The sequence below is a fragment of the Oryctolagus cuniculus genome, chromosome 13 (assembly GCF_964237555.1).
Source record: "Oryctolagus cuniculus chromosome 13, mOryCun1.1, whole genome shotgun sequence".
In the NCBI taxonomy this organism is placed as follows: Eukaryota; Metazoa; Chordata; class Mammalia; order Lagomorpha; family Leporidae; genus Oryctolagus; species Oryctolagus cuniculus.
The window spans coordinates 34,204,328-34,209,223 of NC_091444.1; the positions used below are offsets into that span (position 1 = coordinate 34,204,328).

The 4,896-nt window shown below is 43.9% G+C and overlaps 1 pseudogene; it reads left to right on the forward strand.

The window, feature by feature from the left end:
- The window catches only part of LOC127483399 (Krueppel-like factor 5 pseudogene), a 21,475-nt pseudogene extending 17,258 nt beyond the window's left edge, over positions 1 to 4,217 (forward strand).
- The last annotated feature ends 679 nt before the right edge of the window (positions 4,218 to 4,896 follow it).

A 4,896-nucleotide genomic window follows, 5' to 3' on the forward strand; every position in this document is an offset into this window, starting at 1 on the left:
TCAGCGGAAGAAATGAAAAAAAGAGTGCACAGATCCAAACATTCAAACCCCATTAGCCAACATGCAATTGCCTTATAATATGCAAATGACTTAGCAGGAATCCCCAGAGAAATAATTTTTATTTCTCCACTTTGAATTAGCCCTTTGGAACTCTTAGACTGAAAATCAGAAGTTTCCTTTTACTAAAGGTCAGTCTTGGAAAACCTCTCCCTATCCCACAAAACAAGCTCCCTTTGGGCATTCCCAAGCTGAAGTTGATTTCCTGAATTGACCAAATGCTTAGTTTCATTACTGTTTTATGTTCTCTAATTGAGGCAAGTCTCCTTTCCCAAAGGCATGACTACTCCCAAAAAGATCCCATTGCTTCCCTATGAGAAACATGCTAGGAGAATTATTGCTATACATTCCCATTTATTCTTATTTCTGCCAACTGAAGGAAGAACTTCCCCAATATCACCCCTCCCTCAATCAGGATTTACTTATTTCCAAATACATAACAGGTACCAACTGAGAATAATCTGTTGATTACCTTGAAACAAGAGGCTTGTAAGCCAAAGTTTCAAATTCCTACAATTTATTCTTTCTTTCATTGATAACATCATGTGTCTACACAGGTATCCCTATAGCCTTGCTCACCAGTGTGAAAAAATAGGCTGGGTAGAAGGGTGTAAAGGAGTAGGACACATTATAAAACAATGTCAATAACCAAAACGGTGTAGACAGACAGCAGAACGTGTCTTGAGAGGAATGCTGCTATAGTTACAAAAATTATTTTTATCTTATTAGATCTACATAGAAAATACTATGCTTACTCTCTGTCTCTCCCTCTCTCTGTAATTATTTAAAATGAATAAACAAAACTTTTTCAAAGAAGAAAATACTATGCTTATAAAAGAAACAAAAAGCTCAGAGGGTTAAAATGAATTATCAGAGGCCACATAACTGAGAAAAAGCACAACATGGACCCAAAATCTTACAGTATTGAAGCCACCTGACGCCACACCCAATGTTCTTCCAAGCACATCTACGATGGTAAAGAGGAACTGAGCCTTTCCCCTGCTAAGATCTTATTGGAACTGTGGTTGCATTAAAAGACATAGCTCTTAATCATTAGGCCCATTAAAGCCATTTAAGTGACAAATAAAACCATCTCAGCCATTTGCAATGACTTTATTACTAAATAAATAATTTACTGAAATGTAACTCTTTCACAGCATCATCTCTATTCAAATAATTTTACCACTGTCCCATTATCAAACAATCAAGTTCAACAGTTGTATATTCAAAGCCCTTCATTTTTTATTTATTTGAAAGAGTTACACAGAGAAAGAGAGGCATAGAAAGAGAGAGAGAGGTCCTCCCTCTGCTGGTTCACTCCCCAGATGGCCACAACGGCTGGAACTGCACTGATCTGAAACCAGGAGCCAGGAGCTTCGTTAGGGTCTTCCCACGTGGGTGCAGGGGCCAAGGACCTGGGCCATCCTCCACTGCTCTCCCAGGCCATAACAGAGAGCTGGAAGTGGAGCAGCTGGGATTCAAACCAGCACCCATATAGGATGCCAGCACTGCAGGCAGCAGCTTTACCCACTATGCCCCAAAGCCCTTCATTTTTTAACAGAGAGTTTTGGCATTGAATCCCTAAGGGTTCTTCCAGTTTGCTAATCTGTAGTAGACTGTTGTAAGCCAAAGAAATCTTCATTCATGTACAACCTCTCAGTAGCCCTAATTGTGGCCATCTTTTATTAGACTAATTAGAAGTATTACTGTGTAATACCTTATATATTTTTAATTGTCTTTAAACCAATACATTGTTTCATTAAGACTTGTACAATAATATTCATGAAATCACAGGTTAAATGTATGATTGATATAATTTTCTGATATTCATTAAAATCAACATAGAACTATCAGAATAAAAATCTTTCTGCAAGCACCATTTACAGAGATCATTCATACAAACAACGATAAACAGAATCTGCTTTAGCAAACACCAATAAGAGAAAAATTAACAAGAAAAAAATAGTTCTTCTAGGTTAAAAAAAAAACTGAACACAGTGTTGGAAATTTATGGGATACTATCAAATGATCCAATATACGGGTCTTAGGAGTTCCTGAAGTTGTAGATAGAATGGATTAGAAAGCCTATTCAGTAAAAGAATTACAGAAACCTTCCCCAGTGCCAGCACTGTGGCACAGTAGGTGAAGCATCTGCCCTGAGCACCGGCATTCCATATGGGTGCCAATTGGATTCCTGGCTGCTCCAATTCCAGTCTAGCTCTCTGATATGGTCTGGGAAAGCAGCGGAAGATGGCCCAAGTGCTTGGGCCCCTACACCTGCTGAGAGGCCTGGAAGAAGTTCCTGGGTTTTTGTTTTTTATTTATTTATTTTTTTTTTTTTTGAGAGGCAGAGTGGACAGTGAGAGAGAGAGACAGAAAGAAAGGTCTTCCTTTGCCGTTGGTTCACCCTCCAATGGCCGCTGCAGCCAGCGCGCTGTGGCCGGTGCATCACGCTGATCCGAAGCCAGGAGCCAGGTACTTCCTGGTCTCCCATGGGGTGCAGGGCCCAAGCACTTGGGCCATCCTCCACTGCACTCCCTGGCCACAGCAGAGAGCTGGCCTGGAAGAAGGGCAACCAGGACAGAATCCGGCGCCCCGACTGGGACTAGAACCCGGTGTGCCAGCGCCACAAGGCGGAGGATTAGCCTAGTGAGCCGTGGCGCCAGCCAATTCCTGGCTTCTTATCAGATGGAAGACCTCTCTCTGTCTCTCCCTCTTTCTGTCTGTAACTATGCCTCTCAAGTAAAAATAAATAAATATTTAAACAAAAAGAAAAGAAAAGAAAACTTACCCAATTTGGAGAAAGAAAAGGATGTCCAAGTACATGAGGCACATAGAACTCCTAATATACATGACCAGAAAAGATCTTCACCACAACACATTGTAGTCAAACTTCCAACAGTAAGACAAAGAAAAGATTCTAAAATGTGCAAGAGAGAAAACACCAGATTACTTTCAGAGGACCTCCAAGAGATTCACAGCTGACTTCTCATCAGAAACCCTATAGGCCAGGAGAGGATGGCCTCCGGCTGCAGGAACAACCCGAGTTGGCATAGCTCGAGAGCCTGTTGGGCGCCGGGAGCCCAGCCAGCTAAGCGGAGTTCTACATTGAGGAGCTGAACCCGCCGCACCACCACCCACAGGCGCAGTCCGTGCCTCCGCAGCCAGCTATGCAGCCCCCCAGCAAGGCCGCGGAGGCCCCCGGATAGCTGGTCCAGACAAGATGTGAAATGGAAAAGCATCTGACACCTCAGCTTCCTCCACTTTGAGTAATTCCAGAGCATAGAAAGTATAGACGAGACAGTGCCTCAGTGGTAGACCAGCTGCCATTTTCAGGCACCAGCGTGAAACAGCCACCCCTCTTGCGCCCTGACCCAGGTCCTCCTTGAGTTCACCAGTATATTCAGCTCCCAACAGACCCAGTTCTACAAACCAGACAGCAGGACTGGATGCTCTTAATGCTTCTGTGTCAGCCACTGTGGCAGGCCTTAACACGCACTGCTCTGCTAGTCCACAGACTACAATGAAACAACTCCAGGCCACGACCCCTTGCACACACACAATGCCTGTCAGTCTCTGCCACAACACGCCGCTTACTTTCCCCCATCACCACCAAGCTCATGGTCTGGAAGTCCCGATAGACACGCAGAGTCGCTCCAGAATGTAACCCCACCGCCATCCTATGCTGCTCCAATTCCTTCCAAACTGGCAATTCACAATCCAGGTTTACCTGCCATCCTGCCAGTCAATTCGCTCAACAGCCAACCTATCAGATACAAAAGATGGAATAATCCCGATTTGGAGAAACACCACAGCCACTGCTGGGATTATCCTGGCAGCACAAAAGTTTACTTAAAGCCTTCTCATTCAAAAGCTCACCTGAGGACTCCTACTGGTGAGAAGCCGCACAAGAGCACCGGGAGAGCTGTGCCTGGAGGTTCGCACGCTCCAGCTCTGAGCTGGCCCGCCTCTACTGGAAGGGAAGCGCCCGGGTGCCAAGCCTTTTCGGTGTGGGGAGTGGGTGTCACCGCGGCTGCTCCCGCGCAGACTTCCTGGCCCTCCCCTGGAAGCGGCACCCACACAGAGCACCGCTGCCAGTCGCCCCACACTCAGCAGTCCCTCTGGCCATCTTTTCAGGTACAAACTTGACCTATTCCTAAACAAAAAACTGGAAATGCATATTTGAGAAAACAAGGAATAGGTTGTATGAATACCAAAGTGTTTGGTCATTGTCAGATCCGGCCATGGTCGCTGTAATGCCCATGGCTTTCCTCAACTCGGCTTCATCTCCAGACAAGCAGCCGCATGTCTGCGGGCCCGGGACGCGGTCGGAGAGTTCCTCTGCGCACCATCATTTAATGAGACAGTGTTCAGTAAGCAAGTCAGCCGGCGGGCACCGGAAGAAGTTTGGGTAGATTGTGTATCAAGATTTTATTTGACGTCACATAGGTGTTTCAAGAATAGATAATTCCTGAGAAGTGCACTGTGAAACCTGGCAATTCACAAATAATAGCCATTGAACGAATATGTTTTTTTTTATGAGTTGCCTATATTTGCTATTCAACATTTTGCACATATGCAAATCAGCTTTTATAGGTTTATTACAAGTTTTTTTAGGATTCTTTTGGGGAAAAATCATACTTGTTTTTGAGAAGTACATTCACAGTTAGAATTTGTGGTAAGGTGCCTATTAACATCACCAAATTCATTTCTTATTGGGAAAAAATAATAATCATTGAAATTAACTTTAAAAGCAAATTTCATACCCTGATTAAAATAGTGTTTATTTTAAATATAAAAAGACGTTCTATATGAATTGTAAACTGAAGAGCTTAAATA